The following is a 23,485-nucleotide window of genomic DNA, read 5'->3' as shown; positions in this document are numbered from 1 at the left end:
TCCTCACTCCTTCTCTCTCTCTACCTGGCCTACCACCCCTTCTCTGACCCCATCCTCACTCCTTCTCTCTCTCTACCTGGCCTACCACCCCTTCTCTGACCCCATCCTCACTCCTTCTCTCTCTCTACCTGGCCTACCACCCCTTCTCTGACCCCATCCTCACTCCTTCTCTCTCTCTACCTGGCCTCTGAGTGCTGTGCTGTAAGGCCTCTCTCTGCCTTCTCTCTCTCTCTACCTGGCCTCTGAGTGCTGTGCTGTAAGGCCTCTCTCTGCCTTCTCTCTCTCTCTACCTGGCCTCTGAGTGCTGTGCTGTAAGGCCTCTCTCTGCCTTCTCTCTCTCTACCTGGCCTCTGAGTGCTGTGCTGTAAGGCCTCTCTCTGCCTTCTCTCCCCTGATGTAGAGGTGACAGGTAGCATGACAGACTGTTTCCAGCAGGTAGAAAGTGATGACCTCAGGTGAGTTCCCACAGTTCAGGGAGATGACACGGCAGATAATGACATACAGAGAGAAACCAGCACCGTGCTGCCTGTCCCCAGAGGAACCAGTCAACCAGCTCACAGTCCAGGGAGATGACACGGCAGATAATGACATACAGAGAGAAACCAGCACCGTGCTGCCTGTCCCCGGAGGAACCAGTCAACCAGCTCACAGTTCACACTTCAACTAGACTCTGGAACACCTAGATCTCCCGCCACTGTCCAAACTCTAGCGTAGGGGTTCTCAAACTAGGAGTCACGGCCCCATGTGGGGGTCACCTGATATGAAAATGGGGTCGTGGGAGAAGTTTCGAAACCCTCCCCAAAAAATAAATAGAAATGATATTTTTTTTAGTACCAGTCAACGTTTGGACACACCTACTCATGAAAGTATTTTTTTATTTTTATTTTTACTATTTTCTACATGAACTTTAAGTGCACGTTGTGATTTATTTTTTATTTCTTTAACCATTCCTGAACCTGTGACTAGAAACAAGCTGCATAGGGGCAATACCAGAATAAATGATCTAGTGATTCTGTCTCTTCGAGGCAAAATCTACAGAGCTGCGATTGTTGTACTCAGCAAAAAAATAAATGTCCTCTCACTGTCAACTGCATTTATTTTCAGAAAAGTTGACGTGTAAATATTTGTATGAACACAATGAGATTGAACAACTGAGACATAAACTGAACAAGTTCCACAGACATGTGACTAACAGACATGTGACTAACAGACATGTGACTAACAGACATGTGACTAACAGACATGTGACTACAGACACGTGACTACAGACACGTGACTAACAGACACGTGACTACAGACACGTGACTAACAGACACGTGACTAACAGACACGTGACTAACAGACACGTGACTAACAGACACGTGACTAACAGACACGTGACTAACAGAAATGGAATAATGTGTCCCTGAACAAAGGGATGGGGGGGTAAAAATCAAAAGTAACAGTCAGTATCTGGTGTGGCCACCAGCTGCATTAAGTTCTGCAGTGGATCTCCTCCTCATGGATTGCACCAGATTTGCCAGTTCTTGCTGTGAGATGTTACCCCACTCTTCCACCAAGGCACCTGCAAGTTCCCAGACATTTCTGGGTGCAATGGTCCTAGCCCCCACCCTCCGATCTAACAGGTTCCAGGCGTGCTCAATGGGATTGAGATCCGGGCTCTTCGCTGGCCATGGCAGAACACTGACATTCCTGTCTTGCAGGAAATCACACACAGAACGAGCAGTATGGCTGGTGGCGTTGTCATGCTGGAGGGTCATGTCAGGATGAGCCTGCAGGAAGGGTACCACATGAGGGAGGAGGATGTCTTCCCTGTAACGCACAGCGTTGTCATGCTGGAGGGTCATGTCAGGATGAGCCTGCAGGAAGGGAACCACATGAGGGAGGAGGACATCTTCCCTGTAACGCACAGCGTTGTCATGCTGGAGGGTCATGTCAGGATGAGCCTGCAGGAAGGGTACCACATGAGGGAGGAGGATGTCTTCCCTGTAACGCACAGCGTTGTCATGCTGGAGGGTCATGTCAGGATGAGCCTGCAGGAAGGGTACCACATGAGGGAGGAGGACATCTTCCCTGTAACGCACAGCGTTGTCATGCTGGAGGGTCATGTCAGGATGAGCCTGCAGGAAGGGTACCACATGAGGGAGGTGGACATCTTCCCTGTAACGCACAGCGTTGTCATGCTGGAGGGTCATGTCAGGATGAGCCTGCAGGAAGGGTACCACATGAGGGAGGAGGATGTCTTCCCTGTAACGCACAGCGTTGTCATGCTGGAGGGTCATGTCAGGATGAGCCTGCAGGAAGGGTACCACATGAGGGAGGAGGATGTCTTCCTGTAACGCACAGCGTTGTCATGCTGGAGGGTCATGTCAGGATGAGCCTGCAGGAAGGGAACCACATGAGGGAGGAGGATGTCTTCCTGTAACGCACAGCGTTGTCATGCTGGAGGGTCATGTCAGGATGAGCCTGCAGGAAGGGTACCACATGAGGGAGGAGGATGTCTTCCCTGTAACGCACAGCGTTGTCATGCTGGAGGGTCATGTCAGGATGAGCCTGCAGGAAGGGTACCACATGAGGGAGGAGGATGTCTTCCCTGTAACGCACAGCGTTGTCATGCTGGAGGGTCATGTCAGGATGAGCCTGCAGGAAGTGTACCACATGAGGGAGGAGGATGTCTTCCTGTAACGCACAGCATTGTCATGCTGGAGGGTCATGTCAGGATGAGCCTGCAGGAAGTGTACCACATGAGGGAGGAGGATGTCTTCCCTGTAACGCACAGCGTTGTCATGCTGGAGGGTCATGTCAGGATGAGCCTGCAGGAAGGGTACCACATGAGGGAGGAGGATGTCTTCCCTGTAACGCACAGCGTTGTCATGCTGGAGGGTCATGTCAGGATGAGCCTGCAGGAAGTGTACCACATGAGGGAGGAGGATGTCTTCCCTGTAACGCACAGCGTTGTCATGCTGGAGGGTCATGTCAGGATGAGCCTGCAGGAAGGGTACCACATGAGGGAGGAGGATGTCTTCCCTGTAACGCACAGCGTTGTCATGCTGGAGGGTCATGTCAGGATGAGCCTGCAGGAAGGGTACCACATGAGGGAGGAGGATGTCTTCCCTGTAACGCACAGCGTTGAGATTGCCTGCAATGGCAACCAGCTCAGTCCGATGATGCTGTGACTCACCGCCCCAGACCATGACGGATCCTCCACCTCCAAATCGATCAACCAGCTCAGTCTGATGATGCTGTGACACACCGCCCCAGACCATGACGGACCCTCCACCTCCAAATCGATCCTGCTCCAGAGTACAGGCCTCGGTGTAACACTTATTCCTTCGACGCTAATCACGAATCCGACCATCACCCCCGGTGAGACACTAAACCGCGTCTCGTTAGTCACTTTTTGCCTGTCCTGTCTGGTCCAGTGACGACGGGTTTGTGCCCATAGACAACATTGTTGCTGGTGAGGACCTGCCTTACAACAGGCCTACAAGCCCTCAGTCCAGCCTCTCTCAGCCTATTACGGACAGTCTGAGCACTGATGGAGGGATTGTGCATTCCTGGTGTAACTCGGGCAGTTGTTGTTGCCATCCTGTACCTGTCCCACAGGTGTGATGTTCTGATGTACTGATCCTGTTCAGGTGTTGTTACACGTGGTCAGCCACTATGAAGACGATCAGCTGTCCATCCTGTCTCCTGGCCACAGCTGCAGTCCTCATGCCTCCTTGCAGCATGCCTAAGGCATGTTCACGCAGATGAGCAGGGACCCTGGGCATCTTTCCTTTGGTGTTTTTCCAGAGTCAGTAGAAAGGCCTCTTTAGTGTCCTAAGTTTTAATAACTGTGACCTTAATTGCCTGCCGTCTGTAAGCTGTTAGTGTCTTAATGACCGTTCCAGAGGTGCATGTTCATTCATTGTTTATGGTTCATTGAACAGAGTCAGTAGAAAGGCCTCTTTAGTGTCCTAAGAAACAGTGTTTAAACCGCCCCAGATCTTAATTTGTAAAAATCCAAATTACGATGATCTTTGAAAGACAGGGTCCTGAAAAACGTTTCTTTTTTTTTGCTGACGCTATAATTTAAATGGAAGAAGTGTTGTATCAAGTGTTGTTTTCTTTGTACCAGTTCATAAACACATGGAATTGGCACATCGAAAATATCTTCCCATTTTCTTTTTTTCAATCTGTATGGTCCAGCTGTCAACATTTGTGTCCTCAAATGGAAGTGGTTTCTGGTTAGGCCAGTTTGTCTGAAGGTAATTAAAGAGCAGCAGTAAAATAACAATAACAGACTATATACAGAGGGTACAGAGTCAATGTGGAGCTACTGACAGAGGGATTGTACAGAGTCAATGTGGAGGCTATATACAGGCAGTGTTACCTGGTACAGAGTCAATGTGGCAGGCTATATACAGAGTGTTTATGTTACAGAGTCAATGTGGAGGCTATATACAGGTGTGTTACGGTACAGAGTCAATGTGGAGGCTATATACAGAGTGTCCATCCTGTACAGAGTCAATGTGGAGGCTATATACATGCCTCCTTGCAGTCATGCCTGGAGGCTATGTACAGGGTACAGAGACAATGTGGATCTTTCCAGGGTGTTTTTCAGAGTCAATGTGGAGGCTATATACAGAGTGTTAAGTTTTAAGTCAATGTGGAGGCTATATACAGAGTGTTACGGTACAGAGTCAATGTGGAGCTATATACAGGGTACAGAGTAATGAGGCTTATACAGAGGTGCATGTTCATTCAATGTGGAGGCTATATGGGTGTTCATTGAACAGAGTCAATGTAGAAAGGCTATTTAGTGTCCAGAGTCAATGTTTAAACTATATACAGATCTTAATTTGTCAATAATGGAGGCTATATCAAATTAAGGTACAGATCAATGTGGAGGCTACAGGGTCCTGACAAAATGTGGAGGCTATATACAGGGGTTTGGTACAGAGAATGTGGAGGCTATAATTTAAATGGAAGAAGTGTTGATCAATGTGGAGGCTATTTCTTTGTACCAGTACAGAGTCAATGGAATTGGGGCTAAAAGAGTGTTCCCATTTTCTTTTTCAATGTGGATGGCTATATCAGATGTTGTCCTACAGATCAATGTGGTTTCTATATACAGAGTGTTGTCTGTACAGAGTCAAAGAGGCTATAACAGAGTGTTACAGGGTACAGAGTCAATGTGGAGGCTATATACAGGGTGTTACGGTACAGAGTCAATGTGGAGGCTATATACAGGGGGTACAGTACAGAGTCAATGTGGAGGCTATATACAGGGGTACCCGGTACAGAGTCAATGTGGGGTCACTGGTTAGTTGAGGTAATATGTACATGTAGGTACAGTTATTAAAGTGACTGTGCATAGATGATGACAACAGAGGTAGGCGGTGTAAAAGGGAGAGTCAATGCAAATGGAGGCCATTTCATTAGGGGGGGTGTCAATGCAAATACAGAGCCATTTCATTAGGGGCAATGCAAATAGTCTGGGGGTTTCATTAGGGGAGGGGTCAATGCAAAGTCAATTTCATTAGGGGAGGCTCATATGCAAATAGTCTGCACAGAGCCATTTCATTAGGGGGAGTCAATGCAAATAGTCTGAGGCCATTTCATTAGGGGGGGATCAGAGCAAATGTCTGGAGCCATTTCATTAGGGGGGTCAATGCAAATAGTCTGGGGAGCCATTTCATTAGGGGAGGCAATGCAAATAGTCAGGGGAGCCATTTCATTAGGTACAGAGCAAATAGTCTGGGTAGCCATTTCATTAGGGTTAGGGTCAATGTCAAATAGTCTGGGTAGCCATTTCATTACAGAGGTCATTAGGAGGCTCAATGCAAATACAGGGCCATTTCATTACGGTCAATGCAAATGTCTGGAGGCATTTCATTACAGGGGTCAATGCAAATAGTCTGGGGAGCCATTTCATTAGGGGTCAATGCAAATAGTCTGGGTAGCCATTTCATTAGGGGGGTCAATGCAAATAGTCTGGGGGCCATTTCATTAGGGGGGTCAATGCAAATAGTCTGGGTAGCCATTTGATTAGCTGTTCTGTTCAGAGTCTTATGTGGGGTAGGCTATTTATTCCTCTTGGACCTAGGGGTACCGGCCGTGCAGTAGCAGAGTCAATGACTGGAGGCTGTAGTCTTTGACCATTTTTAGGGCCTTCCACTGAGTACAGAGTCTGGATGACAGGAAGCTTGGCCCCAGTGATCTGTCTTTTCAGTCTCCTGATGGTAAAGAGGTTTTGTTGAGGCTCATCATACTATCTTGGGTGCTTACGGTTGCAAATAAATTCCCTGGTTTCCCCAAAATCTTGGGGAGGAATCTCGGTACAGAGGGAATAAACTGGAAATTCAGCTATCCATACAGGGGGTTCTCGGTACAGAGTCATTTTATTGAAAGTTCCCAGAATTTTGCAACCCTAGCTTGGACCATGTTAGTTTGTTGGTGATGTGGACACCAAGGAACTTGACGCTCTCAACCTGCTCCACGACAGCCCCGTCGATGAGAGTGGGAGTTTCTGCTTGAAACTTGTTGGTATTGCAGACTCGTGAGGGAGAGGTTGAAAATGTCAGTGAAGACACTTGCCAGTTGGTCGGAGTACATGTCCTGGTAATCCATCTGGCCCCACGGCTTTGAATGTTGACCTGTTTAAAGGTCTTACTCACATCGGCTATGGAGAGCTTGATCACAGAGTCGTCCGGAACAACTGGCGCTCTCATGCATGTTTCATTGTTATTTTCCTCGAAGCAGGCATAGAAGGTGTTGAGCTCGTGTCACTGGGCAGCTCTCGGCTGTGCTTCCCTTTGTAGTCTGTAATGGTTTGCAAGCCCTGCCACATCCGACGAGCGTCGGAACCGGTGTAGTACGATTCGATCTTAGTCCTGTATTGAAGCTTTGCCTGTTTGATGGTTCGTTGGGGGCGCAGCGGGTTTCTTATGAACTTCCGGGTTAGACGCCTGCTCCTTGAAAGCGGCAGCTCTAGCCTCTAGCTCAGTGCGTCTGTTGCCTGTAATCCATGGCTTCTGGTTGGTGTATGTACATACGGTCACTGTGGGGACGACGTCATCGACTGATATGGTGTGCTCCTCAATGCCATCAGAGGAATCCTGGAACATTATCCAGTCTGTTCTAGCAAAACAGTCCTGTAGTGTAGCATCTGCTTCATCTGACCACTTTTTTATAGACCGAGTCACTGGTGCTTCCTGCTTTAATTTTTTGCTTGTAAGCAGGAATCAGGAGGATAGAATTGTGGTCAGATTTGCTGACTGTAGGGCGAGGGAGAGCTTTGTTTGTGTCTCTGTGTGTGGAGTACAGGTGGTCTAGAGTTGTTTTACCTCTGGTTGCACATTTAACATGCTGATAGAAATTTGGTAAAACGGATTTAAGTTTCCCTGCATTAAAGTCCCCGGCCACTAGGAGTGCTGCCTGGATGAGCATTTTCCTGTTTGCTTAGTGTGGAATACAGCCCATTGAGTGTGGTCTTAGTGCCAGCATCGGTCTGTGGTGGTATGTAGACAGCTATGAAAAATACAGATAGTGTGATCTACAGCTTATCATGAGATACTCTACCTCAGGCGAGACTTCCTTAGAAGGTAGCCCGATCTCCATCCTCTTTTTCTCCGTCTTCTCTTCACGCAAATGACAGGGATTTGGGCCTGCTCCCGGGAAAGCAGTATGTCAAACTCGTTAAAGAAACCTCTCTGGGATATGTGGGACCCTAGCGTCCCACCTGGCCAAAAGCCAGTGACAATGCAGAGTGCCAAATTCAAATAAATTACTATAAAAATCAAACTTTCATGAAATCACACATGTAAGATACCAAATTAAAACTACACTCGTTGTGAATCCAGCCAACGTCCCATTTCAAAAAAAAAAAGGCTTTTTGGTGAAAGCAAACGATGCTATTATCTGAGGATAGCACCTCCGTAAACAAAGAGAGAAACCCTGCAGGCGCGACACAAAAACGCAGAAATAAAAATATAAATCATGCCTTGCCTTTGATGTGCTTCTTTTGTTGGTACTCCAATATGTCCCATAAACATCACAAATGGTCCTTTTGTTTGAATAAATCTGTCGATATATATCTGAAATGTCCATTTATTTATTTGGCTCGTTTGATCCAGAAAAACACCAGTTCCAACTTGCGCAACGTGACTACAAAATATCTCAAAAGTTAACTGTACTTTAGGTATTTTTTTAACGTAAATAATCGATAAAATTGAAGACGGGATGATCTGTGTTCAATACAGGAGGAAAACAAACTGTAGCTTTCTGGTCACGCTTCTCTAACAGTACACTTGATGTGACCCTCGTTTTGAACAGGGCTACTTTATTACACAAAGGAAAAACCTCAACCAATTTCTAAAGACTGTTGACATCCAGTGGAAGCGGTAGGAACTGCAAGAAGATCCCTTAGAAATCAGGATTCCTGCTAAATAAGTTCTGTTATACTCACAGACATGACAGACATGATTCAAACAGTTTTAGAAACTTCAGAGTGTTTTCTATCCAAATCTACTAAATCTATACATATCTTATCTTCTGGGGATGAGTAGCAGGCAGTTGAATTTGGGCACGCATTTAATCCGGACGTGAAAATAATTTCAATTAGTGGGAAATGAGAAGTTGTAAATTGTAACATTTTTGAATAAAGGATGAGCTTTTCTTAATCTACTGGAGAACCATTTTGTGTTTTAAGTATAATTTATGTATGAGTAAATATTTTAGTGAGAGGTTTAAAGCTTTAATATTTAGTAATTTTTGCCCCGCAAACTCATATTCATTATATAAATAGGCACTTTTTCATTTTGTCTGGCTTAGCATTCCAAATAAAATTAAATATTATTTTCTCAAATGATTTAAAAAACGAGTCGTCTGGAGTAGGCAGTGCCATTAGTTAGTAAGTAAATAAACTGTGATAGGACCAACAAGTTAATCAATGTGATTTTTCCATTAATAGACACATTTACCTCTTCATGGTTGCATGATCGTATCTATTTTTGCTAACTTTCTATTGAAATTAACAGTGAAAAACATATGCTTAAATGTTGCTTCCTCTTTCAAAATATAGTTTGATGAATCATGTATGACTCCATCATTTGTCACGAGTTCCTGTGAATTCGTTTCGCATTTCTATGTTGCAGATTCAATATTTATTCCATTACCATGAACTTCCTCTATTCCTTTCTAAAGATCTCATGTCTTTTGACCTAAACTGCTTTTGTTTTAATGATGAGTATTGAATGGCCTCTAAAAGTACATTTCAGTGTCCCATACAATATGGGGATCTGCTGTACCGATGTGCTGAATAATGATTTTTTTTTAAATCCAAAGATGGAAATGGTATTAATGGGTACGAATTCCCTATGTCAAGTCATTAACTGACTTCTCTCTCTCTCTCTCTCTCTCTCTCTCTCTCTCTCTCTCTCTCTCTCTCTCTCTCTCTCTCTCTCTCTCTTCTCTTCGTCTCTCTCTCTCTTTCTCTCTTCTCTCTCTCTCTTCTCTCTCTTCTTTCTCTCTCTCTCTCTCTCTCTCTCTTTCTCTCTTTTTCTGTCTCTCTCTCTTTCTTTCTCTCTCTCTTTCTCTCTCTCTTTCTCTTTCTCTCTCTCTCTCTCTCTCTCTCTCTCTAGTGTGTCCTGATAAGTGTCATGCGTGTACGTGGGATGGTGAGTGTTGTCACGGCCAGTGTCTGGGTAGCTGTACTGAACCTAACACTGATTCGTCTTGCGCTGCCTGTCTCCACTACTACCACGAGGGGCGCTGCGTTCCAGACTGCCCCCCTGATACCTATAAGTTTGAAGGCTGGCGCTGCGTCACCCTGGACTTCTGCTCCAGCGTCCACCTGCCCGACTTCGACCGCTTCGTCATTCACAGAAGAGAGTGCATGTCTGATTGTCCTTCTGGATTCACACGCAACAAGAGCAAGAGGTGAGTGGGTTTTGTCTTCTTCAAACTGTCCAGCAGATGGAGACAGAGGCTGTTATATAGCTATGACTTTCTCCAATACTTGTCACTCAGACCTGTGGGATCAACAGTTCTCCTTAGTCTGAGTCCTTAGACGATACAGGTGTTGGGTTGCGCTGCTCATCAAATCAAATGTTATTTGTCGCATGCGCCGAGTTCAACGGGTGTAGACATGACAGTTAAATGCTTACTTACAAGCCCTTAAAAAAATGCAGTTTTAAGAAAAATAAGTGTCAAAAGCATTTACTAAAATAATCTGAATTTAAAAAAGAAATGAAAAATAACAATTAAAAAGCAACAATAAAATAACAGTAGTGAGGCTATATACATACAGGGGGTATAGAGTCAATGTGGAGGCTATATACATACAGGAGGTATAGAGTCAATGTGGAGGCTATATACAGGGGGTATAGAGTCAATGTGGAGGCTATATACAGGGGTATAGAGTCAATGTGGAGGCTATATACAGGGGGTATAGAGTCAATGGATATACAGGGGTATAGAGTCAATGTGGAGGCTATATACAGGGGGTATAGAGTCAATGTGGAGGCTATATACAGGGGTATAGAGTCAATGTGGAGGCTATATACAGGGGGTATAGAGTCAATGTGGAGGCTATATACAGGGGGTATAGAGTCAATGTGGAGGCTATATACAGGGGGTATAGAGTCAATGTGGAGGCTATATACAGGGGGTATAGAGTCAATGTGGAGGCTATATACAGGGGGTATAGAGTCAATGTGGAGGCTATATACAGGGGGTATAGAGTCAATGTGGAGGCTATATACAGGGGGTATAGAGTCAAAGCTTGGCGTGAGGTACTGGGCCTTCCTCTGACACCACCTGGTATAGAGGTCCTGGATGACCGGAAGCTTGGCCCCAGTGATGTACTGGGCCTTCCTCTGACACCGCCTGGTATAGAGGTCCTGGATGACAGGAAGCTGTTCCGTACGCACTACCTTCTGTAATCCTTTGAGGATCTGAGGACCAATGCTAAATCTTTTCAGTCTCCTGATGGGGAATATGTTTTGTCTTACCTTACTTACCATGACTGTCTTGGTGTGTTTGGACCATGATAGTTTATTGGTGATGTGGACACCAAGGAGCTTAAAACTCTCAACCTGCTCCACTACAGCCCCGTCGATGAGAATGGGGTTGTGCTCTGTCATCATTTTCCTGTCGTCCACAATCGTCTCCTTTTGTCTTGATCACATTGAGGGAGAGGTTGTTGACCTGGCACCACACTGTCAGGTCTCTGACCTCCTCCCTGTAGGCTGTCTCTTTGTAGTTGGTGATCAGGCCTACCACTGTTGTGTCGTCAGCAAACTTAATGATGGTGTTGGAGTCGTGCCTGGCCCCTCAATCATGGGTGAACAGGGAGTACAGGAGGGGTCTGAGAACGCACCCCTGAGGGGCCCCAGTGTTGAGGATCAGCATGGCGGATGTGTTGTTACCTACCCTTACCACCTGGGTGCGACCCTCACCACCTCCATTTTTTTTTAGATCCAGTTGCAGAGGGATGTGTTTAGTCCCAGGGTCCTTAGCTTAGTGATGTGCTTTGAGGGCACTATGGTGTTGAACGCTGAGCTGTAGTCAATGAATATCATTCTCACGTAGGTGTTCCTTTTGCCCAGGTGGGAAAGGCAGTGTGGAGTGCAATAGAGATTGCATCATCTGTGGATCTGTTGGGGTGGTATGCAAATTGGTGTGTGTCTAGGGTTTCTGGGACAATTGTGTTGATGTGAGCCATGACCAGCCTTTGAAAGCACTTTATGGCTACAGACATGGGTCTAAGGGTTGGTAGTAATTTATGCAGGTTACCTCGGTGTTCTTGGGCACAGGGACTATGGTAGTCTGCTTGAAACATGTTGGTATTGCAGACTCCGACAGGGAGAGGTTGAAAATGTCCGTGAAGACACTTGCCAGTTGGTCAACGCATGCTCGGAGTACACGTCCTGGTAATCTGTCTGGCCTTGTGAATGTTGGGATTCGAGATGGTCCGTGATCTGTTTGTTGACTTGGCTTTCGAAGACCTTAGATAGGCAGGGCAGGATGGATATAGGTCTGTAACAGTTTGGGTCCAGGGTGTCTCCCCCTTTGGAGAGGGGGATGACTGCGGCAGCTTTCCAATCCTTGGGGATCTCAGATGATACGAAAGAGAAGTTGAACAGGCTGGTAATAGGGGTTGCGACAATGGCAGCGGATAGTTTCAGAAATAGAGGTTCCAGATTGTCAGGCCCAGCTGATTTGTATGGGTCGGAAGCTGTTGGCCGAGGTTGGAGTAGCCAGGAAGAAGGCATGGCCAGCCGTTGAGAAATGCTTGTTGAAGTTTTCGATAATCATGGATTTATCGGTGGAGACCGTGTTACCTAGCCTCAGTGCAGTGGGTAGCTGGGAGGAGGTGCTCTTGTTCTCCATGGACTATACAGTGTCCCAGAACTTTTTGGAGTTGGAGCTACAGGATGCAAACTTCTGCTTGAAGAAGCTGGCCTTAGCTTTCCTGACTGACTGCGTGTATTGGTTCCTAACTTCCCTGAACAGTTGCATATCACGGGGACTATTCGATGCTATTGCAGTCCGCCACAGGATGTTTTTGTGCTGGTCGAGGGCAGTCAGGTCTGGAGTGAACCAAGGGCTGTATCTGTTCTTGGTTCTGCATTTTTTGAACGGAGCATGCTTATCTAAAATGGTGAGGAAGTTACTTTTAAAGAATGACCAGGCATCCTCAACTGACGGGATGAGGTCAATGTCCTTCCAGGATACCCGGGCCAGGTCGATTAGAAAGGCCTGCTCGCAGAAGTGTTTTAGGGAGCGTTTGACAGTGAAGAGGGGTGGTCGTTTGACCGCGGACCCATAGCGGATACAGGCAATGAGGCAGTGATCGCTGAGATCCTGATTGAAGACAGCGGAGGTGTATTTGGAGGGCAAGTTGGTCAGGATAATGTCTATGAGGGTGCCCATGTTTACAGATTTTGGGTTGTACCTGGTGGGTTCCTTGATGATTTGTGTGAGATTGAGGGCATCTAGCTTAGATTGTAGGACTGCCGGGGTGTTAAGCATATCCCAGTTTAGGTCACCTAACAAACTCTGAAGCTAGATGGGGGCGATCAATTCACAAATGGTGTCAGGGCACAGCTGGGAGCTGAGGGGTTCTGGAGCAGGCGGCAACAGTGAGAGACGTATTTCTGGAGAGATTATTTTTAAATTAGAAGTTCTATCTGTTTGGGTATAGACCTGTCAACAAATGAGGGTGCCTGGGGACATGCAGGGCCTGGGTTTACCTCCACATCACCCGCGGAACAGAGAAGGAGGAGTAGTATGAGGGTGCGGCTAAAGGCTATCAAAACTGGTCGCCTAGAGCATTGGGGACAAAGAATAAAAGGAGCAGATTTCTGGGCGTGGTAGAATATATTCAGGGCATAATGTGCAGACAGGGGTATGGTGGGGTGCGGGTACAGCGGGAGGTAAGCCCAGGCACTGGGTGATGATGAGAGGTTTTATCTCTGGACATGCTGGTTGTAATGGGTGAGGTCACCGCATGTGTGGGAGGTGGGACAGAGGAGGTAATCAGGGGTATGAAGAGTGGAACTAGGGGCTCCATTGTAAACTAAAACAATGATAACTAACCTGAACAACCGTATACAAGGCATATTGACATTTGAGAGAGACATACAGCGAGGCATACAGTAATCACAGGTGTTGAATTGGGAGAGGTAGCTAAAACAACAGGTGAGACAACAACATCAGGTAAAATGGCGATGACTAGGCAGAGAGGGTCGGATTAACTACACACAGAGCCGGAGTTCGCACCTGGGGCCGACAGACACAACATAAATAAACAGAATGGAGTACCGTGATTAATGGACAGTCCAGCAGGCATCAGCATGTAGCCAAGTGATCACAGTGTCCAGGGGGCAGCAGTAGATGGAACAGGGAAGCCGCCACTACGCACGCGGGGCGACACGGCGTTTAAAGTTAGTAGCCCGGGGTGGCAGGGGGTCTGCTCAGACGGAGGCCGGTTGAAGGCACAGCGGATGGAGTATTCGTCGCCGTAACCGGCTTCAGTGGGCAAATGCTCACCTTCGATGGCCACTGGCACGCTGGAGAAATGTGCTCTTCCGGGGTGAATCCCGGGTTTGAACTGTACCGGGCAGATGGCAGACAAGGTGTGGGCGAGCAGTCTGCTGATGTGAACATAGTGCCCCATGGGGTTATGGGTAAATTGAATGCACAGAGATACCATGACGAGATCCTGATTAACTCATGCTGCCAAACATACCCTCGTGAAACTGACCACGCTACCGATCCTAGACTTCGGTGGTGTCATCTATAAAATAGCCTCCAACACTCTACTCAACAAACTGGATGCAGTCTATCACAGTGCCATCCGTTTTGTCACCAAAGCCCCATATACTACCCACCACTGCAACCTGTACACTCTCGTTGGTTGGCCCTCGCTTCATACTCGTCGCCAAACTCACTGGCTACAGGTCATCTATAAGTCTCTGCTAGGTAAAGCCCCGCCTTATCTCAGCTCACTGGTCACCATAGCAGCACCCACTCGTAGCACGCGCTCCAGCAGGTATATCTCACTGGTCACCCCAAAGCCAATTCCTCCTTTGGTCGTCTTTCCTTCCAGTTCTCTGCTGCCAATGACTGGAACAATTGCAAAAAATCTCTGAAGCTGGAGACTCACATCTCCCTCACTAGCTTTAAGCACCAGCTGTCAGAGCAGCTTACAGATCAATGCACCTGTTCATAGCCCATCTGTAAACAGCCCATCTATCTACCTACCTCATCCCCATACTGTATTTATTTATTTATTTACTTTGCTCCTTTGCACCCCAGTATCTCTACCTGCACATTCATCTTCTGCCGATCTACCATTCCAGTGTTTAATTGCTATATTGTAATTACTTCGCCACCATGGCCTATTTATTTCCTTAACTTACCTCATTTGCACTCACTGTATATAGACTTTTTGTTTTCTTTTGTTCTACTGTATTATTGACGGTATGTTTTGTTTATTCCATGTGTAACTCTGTGTTGTTGTATGTGTCGAACTGCTTTGCTTTATCTTGGCCAGGTCGCAGTTGTAAATGAGAACTTGTTCTCAACTAGCTTACCTGGTTAAATAAAGGTGTTCTCAACTAGCCTACCTGGTTAAATAAAGGTGTTCTCAACTAGCCTACCTGGTTAAATAAAGGTGTTCTCAACTAGCCTACCTGGTTAAATAAAGGTGTTCTCAACTGGCCTACCTGGTCAAATAAAGGTGTTCTCAACTGGCCTACCTGGTCAAATAAAGGTGTTCTCAACTGGCCTACCTGGTTAAATAAAGGTGTTCTCAACTAGCCTACCTGGTTAAATAAAGGTGTTCTCAACTGGCCTACCTGGTTAAATAAAGGTGTTCTCAACTGGCCTACCTGGTTAAATAAAGGTGTTCTCAACTAGCCTACCTGGTTAAATAAAGGTGTTCTCAACTAGCTTACCTGGTTAAATAAAGGTGTTCTCAACTAGCTTACCTGGTTAAATAAAGGTGTTCTCAACTAGCTTACCTGGTTAAATAAAGGTGTTCTCAACTAGCTTACCTGGTTAAATAAAGGTGTTCTCAACTAGCCTACCTGGTTAAATAAAGGTGTTCTCAACTGGCCTACCTGGTTAAATAAAGGTGTTCTCAACTAGCTTACCTGGTTAAATAAAGGTGTTCTCAACTAGCCTACCTGGTTAAATAAAGGTGTTCTCAACTAGCTTACCTGGTTAAATAAAGGTGTTCTCAACTAGCCTACCTGGTTAAATAAAGGTGTTCTCAACTAGCCTACCTGGTTAAATAAAGGTGTTCTCAACTAGCTTACCTGGTTAAATAAAGGTGTTCTCAACTAGCTTACCTGGTTAAATAAAGGTGTTCTCAACTAGCTTACCTGGTTAAATAAAGGTGTTCTCAACTAGCTTACCTGGTTAAATAAAGGTGTTCTCAACTGGCCGACCTGGTTAAATAAAGGTGTTCTCAACTAGCTTACCTGGTTAAATAAAGGTGTTCTCAACTAGCTTACCTGGTTAAATAAAGGTGTTCTCAACTAGCTTACCTGGTTAAATAAAGGTGTTCTCAACTAGCCTACCTGGTTAAATAAAGGTGTTCTCAACTAGCTTACCTGGTTAAATAAAGGTGTTCTCAACTGGCCGACCTGGTTAAATAAAGGTGTTCTCAACTGGCCGACCTGGTTAAATAAAGGTGTTCTCAACTTGCCTACCTGGTTAAATAAAGGTGTTCTCAACTAGCCTACCTGGTTAAATAAAGGTGTTCTCAACTAGCCTACCTGGTTAAATAAAGGTGTTCTCAACTAGCCTACCTGGTTAAATAAAGGTGTTCTCAACTGGCCGACCTGGTTAAATAAAGGTGTTCTCAACTTGCCTACCTGGTTAAATAAAGGTGTTCTCAACTAGCCTACCTGGTTAAATAAAGGTGTTCTCAACTAGCCTACCTGGTTAAATAAAGGTGTTCTCAACTAGCCTACCTGGTTAAATAAAGGTGTTCTCAACTAGCCTACCTGGTTAAATAAAGGTGTTCTCAACTAGCCTACCTGGTTAAATAAAGGTGTTCTCAACTAGCTTACCTGGTTAAATAAAGGTGTTCTCAACTAGCCTACCTGGTTAAATAAAGGTGTTCTCAACTAGCCTACCTGGTTAAATAAAGGTGTTCTCAACTAGCCTACCTGGTTAAATAAAGGTGTTCTCAACTGGCCTACCTGGTCAAATAAAGGTGTTCTCAACTAGCTTACCTGGTTAGATAAAGCTGTTCTCAACTAGCTTACCTGGTTAAATAAAGGTGTTCTCAACTGGCCTACCTGGTTAAATAAAGGTGTTCTCAACTAGCCTACCTGGTTAAATAAAGGTGTTCTCAACTAGTCTACCTGGTTAAATAAAGGTGTTCTCAACTGGCCTACCTGGTTAAATAAAGGTGTTCTCAACTAGCCTACCTGGTTAAATAAAGGTGTTCTCAACTAGCCTACCTGGTTAAATAAAGGTGTTCTCAACTAGCCTACCTGGTTAAATAAAGGTGTTCTCAACTAGCCTACCTGGTTAAATAAAGGTGTTCTCAACTGGCCTACCTGGTCAAATAAAGGTGTTCTCAACTAGCTTACCTGGTTAGATAAAGCTGTTCTCAACTAGCTTACCTGGTTAAATAAAGGTGTTCTCAACTGGCCTACCTGGTTAAATAAAGGTGTTCTCAACTAGCCTACCTGGTTAAATAAAGGTGTTCTCAACTAGTCTACCTGGTTAAATAAAGGTGTTCTCAACTGGCCTACCTGGTTAAATAAAGGTGTTCTCAACTAGCCTACCTGGTTAAATAAAGGTGTTCTCAACTAGCTTACCTGGTTAAATAAAGGTGTTCTCAACTAGCCTACCTGGTTAAATAAAGGTGTTCTCAACTAGCCTACCTGGTTAAATAAAGGTGTTCTCAACTGGCTGACCTGGTTAAATAAAGGTGTTCTCAACTAGCCTACCTGATTAAATAAAGGTGTTCTCAACTAGCCTACCTGATTAAATAAAGGTGTTCTCAACTAGCCTACCTGGTCAAATAAAGGTGTTCTCAACTAGCCTACATGGTTAAATAAAGGTGTTCTCAACTAGCCTACCTGGTTAAATAAAGGTGTTCTCAACTGGCCTACCTGGTCAAATAAAGGTGTTCTCAACTAGCTTACCTGGTTAGATAAAGCTGTTCTCAACTAGCTTACCTGGTTAAATAAAGGTGTTCTCAACTGGCCTACCTGGTTAAATAAAGGTGTTCTCAACTAGCCTACCTGGTTAAATAAAGGTGTTCTCAACTAGTCTACCTGGTTAAATAAAGGTGTTCTCAACTGGCCTACCTGGTTAAATAAAGGTGTTCTCAACTAGCCTACCTGGTTAAATAAAGGTGTTCTCAACTAGCTTACCTGGTTAAATAAAGGTGTTCTCAACTAGCCTACCTGGTTAAATAAAGGTGTTCTCAACTAGCCTACCTGGTTAAATAAAGGTGTTCTCAACTGGCTGACCTGGTTAAATAAAGGTGTTCTCAACTAGCCTACCTGATTAAATAAAGGTGTTCTCAACTAGCCTACCTGATTAAATAAAGGTGTTCTCAACTAGCCTACCTGATTAAATAAAGGTGTTCTCAACTAGCCTATCTGATTAAATAAAGGTGTTCTCAACTAGCCTACCTGATTAAATAAAGGTGTTCTCAACTAGCCTACCTGGTTAAATAAAGGTGTTCTCAACTGGCCTACCTGGTTAAATAAAGGTGTTCTCAACTAGCCTACCTGGTTAAATAAAGGTGTTCTCAACTAGCTTACCTGGTTAAATAAAGGTGTTCTCAACTAGCCTACCTGGTTAAATAAAGGTGTTCTCAACTAGCCTACCTGGTTAAATAAAGGTGTTCTCAACTGGCTGACCTGGTTAAATAAAGGTGTTCTCAACTAGCCTACCTGATTAAATAAAGGTGTTCTCAACTAGCCTACCTGATTAAATAAAGGTGTTCTCAACTAGCCTACCTGATTAAATAAAGGTGTTCTCAACTAGCCTATCTGATTAAATAAAGGTGTTCTCAACTAGCCTACCTGATTAAATAAAGGTGTTCTCAACTAGCCTACCTGGTTAAATAAAGGTGTTCTCAACTAGCCTACCTGGTTAAATAAAGGTGTTCTCAACTAGCCTACCTGATTAAATAAAGGTGTTCTCAACTAGCTTACCTGGTTAAATAAAGGTGTTCTCAACTAGCTTACCTGGTTAAATAAAGGTGTTCTCAACTAGCCTACCTGGTTAAATAAAGGTGTTCTCAACTAGCTTACCTGGTTAAATAAAGGTGTTCTCAACTGGCCGACCTGGTTAAATAAAGGTGTTCTCAACTGGCCGACCTGGTTAAATAAAGGTGTTCTCAACTTGCCTACCTGGTTAAATAAAGGTGTTCTCAACTAGCCTACCTGGTTAAATAAAGGTGTTCTCAACTAGCCTACCTGGTTAAATAAAGGTGTTCTCAACTAGCCTACCTGGTTAAATAAAGGTGTTCTCAACTGGCCGACCTGGTTAAATAAAGGTGTTCTCAACTTGCCTACCTGGTTAAATAAAGGTGTTCTCAACTAGCCTACCTGGTTAAATAAAGGTGTTCTCAACTAGCCTACCTGGTTAAATAAAGGTGTTCTCAACTAGCCTACCTGGTTAAATAAAGGTGTTCTCAACTAGCCTACCTGGTTAAATAAAGGTGTTCTCAACTAGCCTACCTGGTTAAATAAAGGTGTTCTCAACTAGCTTACCTGGTTAAATAAAGGTGTTCTCAACTAGCCTACCTGGTTAAATAAAGGTGTTCTCAACTAGCCTACCTGGTTAAATAAAGGTGTTCTCAACTAGCCTACCTGGTTAAATAAAGGTGTTCTCAACTGGCCTACCTGGTCAAATAAAGGTGTTCTCAACTAGCTTACCTGGTTAGATAAAGCTGTTCTCAACTAGCTTACCTGGTTAAATAAAGGTGTTCTCAACTGGCCTACCTGGTTAAATAAAGGTGTTCTCAACTAGCCTACCTGGTTAAATAAAGGTGTTCTCAACTAGTCTACCTGGTTAAATAAAGGTGTTCTCAACTGGCCTACCTGGTTAAATAAAGGTGTTCTCAACTAGCCTACCTGGTTAAATAAAGGTGTTCTCAACTAGCCTACCTGGTTAAATAAAGGTGTTCTCAACTAGCCTACCTGGTTAAATAAAGGTGTTCTCAACTAGCCTACCTGGTTAAATAAAGGTGTTCTCAACTGGCCTACCTGGTCAAATAAAGGTGTTCTCAACTAGCTTACCTGGTTAGATAAAGCTGTTCTCAACTAGCTTACCTGGTTAAATAAAGGTGTTCTCAACTGGCCTACCTGGTTAAATAAAGGTGTTCTCAACTAGCCTACCTGGTTAAATAAAGGTGTTCTCAACTAGTCTACCTGGTTAAATAAAGGTGTTCTCAACTGGCCTACCTGGTTAAATAAAGGTGTTCTCAACTAGCCTACCTGGTTAAATAAAGGTGTTCTCAACTAGCTTACCTGGTTAAATAAAGGTGTTCTCAACTAGCCTACCTGGTTAAATAAAGGTGTTCTCAACTAGCCTACCTGGTTAAATAAAGGTGTTCTCAACTGGCTGACCTGGTTAAATAAAGGTGTTCTCAACTAGCCTACCTGATTAAATAAAGGTGTTCTCAACTAGCCTACCTGATTAAATAAAGGTGTTCTCAACTAGCCTACCTGGTCAAATAAAGGTGTTCTCAACTAGCCTACATGGTTAAATAAAGGTGTTCTCAACTAGCCTACCTGGTTAAATAAAGGTGTTCTCAACTGGCCTACCTGGTCAAATAAAGGTGTTCTCAACTAGCTTACCTGGTTAGATAAAGCTGTTCTCAACTAGCTTACCTGGTTAAATAAAGGTGTTCTCAACTGGCCTACCTGGTTAAATAAAGGTGTTCTCAACTAGCCTACCTGGTTAAATAAAGGTGTTCTCAACTAGTCTACCTGGTTAAATAAAGGTGTTCTCAACTGGCCTACCTGGTTAAATAAAGGTGTTCTCAACTAGCCTACCTGGTTAAATAAAGGTGTTCTCAACTAGCTTACCTGGTTAAATAAAGGTGTTCTCAACTAGCCTACCTGGTTAAATAAAGGTGTTCTCAACTAGCCTACCTGGTTAAATAGAGTAGTCAACAGCCTGATCAACTCTATGTGAAGGAGATGTTCTGCCCCTGAACAGGCAGTCAACAGCCTGATCAACTCTCTGTGAAGGAGATGTGCACGAGGCAAACGGTGGTCAGTCAACAGCCTGATCAACTCTATGTGAAGGAGATGTGTCGCGCTGCACGAGGCAAACGGTGGTCACACCAGATACTGACTGGTTTTCTGATCCACACCAGATACTGACTGGTTGTCTGATCCACACCAGATACTGACTGGTTTTCTGATCCACACCAGATACTGACTGGTTTTCTGATCCACACCAGATACTGACAGGTTTTCTGATCCACACCAGATACTGACTGGTTGTCTGATCCACACCAGATACTGACTGGTTTTCTGATCCACACCAGATACTGACTGGTTTTCTGATCCACACCAGATACTGACTGGTTTTCTGATCCACACCAGATACTGACTGGTTTTCTGATCCACACCAGATACTGACTGGTTTTCTGATCCACACCAGATACTGACTGGTGTTCTGATCCACACCAGATACTGACTGGTTTTCTGATCCACACCAGATACTGACTGGTTTTCTGATCCACACCAGATACTGACTGGTTTTCTGATCCACACCAGATACTGACTGGTTTTCTGATCCACACCAGATACTGACTGGTTTTCTGATCCACACCAGATACTGACTGGTTTTCTGATCCACACCAGATACTGACTGGTGTTCTGATCCACACCAGATACTGACTGGTTGTCTGATCCACACCAGATACTGACTGGTTTTCTGATCCACACCAGATACTGACTGGTTTTCTGATCCACACCAGATACTGACTGGTGTTCTGATCCACACCAGATACTGACAGGTTTTCTGATCCACACCAGATACTGACTGGTTTTCTGATCCACACCAGATACTGACAGGTTTTCTGATCCACACCAGATACTGACAGGTTTTCTGATCCACACCAGATACTGACAGGTTTTCTGATCCACACCAGATACTGACTGGTTTTCTGATCCACACCAGATACTGACTGGTTTCTGATCCACACCAGATACTGACTGGTGTTCTGATCCACACCAGATACTGACTGGTTTTCTGATCCACACCAGATACTGACTGGTTTTCTGATCCACACCAGATACTGACTGTTTTTCTGATCCACACCAGATACTGACAGGTTTTCTGATCCACACCAGATACTGACTGGTTTTCTGATCCACACCAGATACTGACTGGTTTTCTGATCCACACCAGATACTGACTGGTGTTCTGATCCACACCAGATACTGACTGGTTGTCTGATCCACACCAGATACTGACTGGTTTTCTGATCCACACCAGATACTGACTGGTTTTCTGATCCACACCAGATACTGACTGGTGTTCTGATCCACACCAGATACTGACAGGTTTTCTGATCCACACCAGATACTGACTGGTTTTCTGATCCACACCAGATACTGACAGGTTTTCTGATCCACACCAGATACTGACTGGTTTTCTGATCCACACCAGATACTGACTGGTTTTCTGATCCACACCAGATACTGACTGGTTTTCTGATCCACACCAGATACTGACAGGTTTTCTGATCCACACCAGATACTGACTGGTTTTCTGATCCACACCAGATACTGACTGGTTTTCTGATCCACACCAGATACTGACTGGTTTTCTGATCCACACCCCCATCTGTTTTAAACTGTTCTCTTTGACCAACAGATGCAGATCTGTATTCCCAGTCCTGTGAAATCCACAGATTAGGACCGAATGAATTTATTACACTGATTTCCTTATGAACTGTAACTCAGTAGAATATTTGAAATTCTGGCATGTTGTGTTTATATATTTCTATAGTTTCCTCAGATGCTCTTCTGTTATGAAACCAACCAGGTTGATGGTTGGTTGCGTTTCTATTTTAGTTCAGTATACCTTGGTATGTTTTCTGTCTGTCCCTGTCCCACTCTCCCCCATCTCCAGTATGACAGGTTGATGGTTGGTTGCGTTTCTATTTTAGTTCAGTATACCTTGGTATGTTTTCTGTCTGTCCCTGTCCCTGTCCCACTCTCCCCCATCTCCAGTGTGACAGGTTGATGGTTGGTTGCGTTTCTATTTTAGTTCAGTATACCTTGGTATGTTTTCTGTCTGTCCCTGTCCCTGTCCCACTCTCCCCCATCTCCAGTGTGACAGGTTGATGGTTGGTTGCGTTTCTATTTTAGTTCAGTATACCTTGGTATGTTTTCTGTCTGTCTCACTGTCCCTGTCCCACTCTCCCCCATCTCCAGTATGTTCTGCAGCGCGTGTGACGGGCTATGTGATAAGATCTGTGATGAGAAGGTCATTGACTCCGTGGACGCGGCCCAGTCTCTGAAGGGATGTACCGTCGTCAAGGGCAACCTACAAATCAACATCCGTAGAGGACGTAAGTACCTGTTATAGTACAGTTATATATCACTACCTGTTATAGTACAGTTATATATCACTACCTGTTATAGTACAGTTATATATCACTACCTGTTATAGTACAGTTATATATCACTACCTTATAGTAGGGAACAGTGAGAGGCAACGATCCTAACTCCTGTCTCCTTACCTCCTCTAGAGAACAGTGACAGGCAACGATCCTAACTCCTGTCTCCTCTCCTCCTCTAGAGAACAGTGACAGGCAACGATCCTAACTCCTGTCTCCTCCTCTAGAGAACAGTGACAGGCAACGATCCTAACTCCTGTCTCCTCCTCTAGAGAACAGTTACAGGCAACGATCCTAACTCCTGTCTCCTCCTCTAGAGAACAGTTACAGGCAACGATCCTAACTCCTGTCTCCTCCTCTAGAGAACAG

General features: G+C 44.7%; 1 pseudogene; it reads left to right on the top strand.

Annotated features, from left to right (window-relative positions):
- The window catches only part of LOC135565449 (insulin-like growth factor 1 receptor), a 109,071-nt pseudogene that overhangs the window by 20,646 nt on the left and 64,940 nt on the right, over positions 1-23,485 (top strand).

The sequence above is a fragment of the Oncorhynchus nerka genome, linkage group LG27 (assembly GCF_034236695.1).
Source record: "Oncorhynchus nerka isolate Pitt River linkage group LG27, Oner_Uvic_2.0, whole genome shotgun sequence".
Classification (NCBI taxonomy): domain Eukaryota; kingdom Metazoa; phylum Chordata; class Actinopteri; order Salmoniformes; family Salmonidae; genus Oncorhynchus; species Oncorhynchus nerka.
This window is presented reverse-complemented; position numbering and strand designations above follow the sequence as displayed.